We start from the raw sequence: 596 nt of genomic DNA on the forward strand, positions 1-596 counted from the left end.
ACGAAACCAATAAATTGTAAACGACCACCTAAGTGGCATAGAAGCCGTGCAGATAAAGGTTGACATATACAGTAGCGGTAGGTTATGATGCCGAGCTATTGAGGACCGTTCCAAGGGCATCGCCCGTCAGTTTTAAAGGGAAGATTTTTATGTACAAAAGCTGACCCAAATTCCGATCATCCTATTCAAGCACGTCGTTCTACCGCCCAACGAGAACTTTCTCAAATTCGTAGAACGCAGGGCTTGAGCTTATTACAAGTTCCTTCCTACGCGAAGAATCGGGGGAAAATTTGATTCGATATCGATTGATTTGATAATGTTAAAGAGTGAGTGTTTCTTCATAGAGTAACCTTTTCGACTTCACTTGAACATTCACTTTCTTTAAACGTTTCTTCTGTTGAGTCTTTATATTTATTGATCTTCTTTAATATTAAACTGGTTTTCTTTAAAAGTCTAGTTAAAGTTCAATACTGTTAAAGCTTCATTTAAAAGCATAAACGTTCATAGAGAAGTACCTAGTGCTGGCTGTAGACGTACAACAGTACTTTAGTAAGTTTTTGAGTCATTTGAGTAATGATGTTAGGGACGGGTACTGG

General features: G+C 38.1%; 1 long non-coding RNA gene across 1 annotated transcript in view; it reads right to left on the bottom strand.

Annotated features, from left to right (window-relative positions):
* Positions 1-427: 427 nt before the first annotated feature.
* Positions 428-596, bottom strand: part of LOC125505575 — a 423-nt gene continuing 254 nt past the window's right edge. The window contains exon 2 of the long non-coding RNA XR_007282245.1: positions 428-515. This is a non-coding gene — a long non-coding RNA (uncharacterized LOC125505575). The remainder of the gene's footprint in view (positions 516-596) is intronic.

The sequence above is a fragment of the Dendroctonus ponderosae genome, unplaced genomic scaffold, assembly GCF_020466585.1.
Source record: "Dendroctonus ponderosae isolate FM_Combo_2020 unplaced genomic scaffold, Dpon_F_20191213v2 Dpon_F_20191213_9, whole genome shotgun sequence".
Taxonomy (NCBI): Eukaryota; Metazoa; Arthropoda; class Insecta; order Coleoptera; family Curculionidae; genus Dendroctonus; species Dendroctonus ponderosae.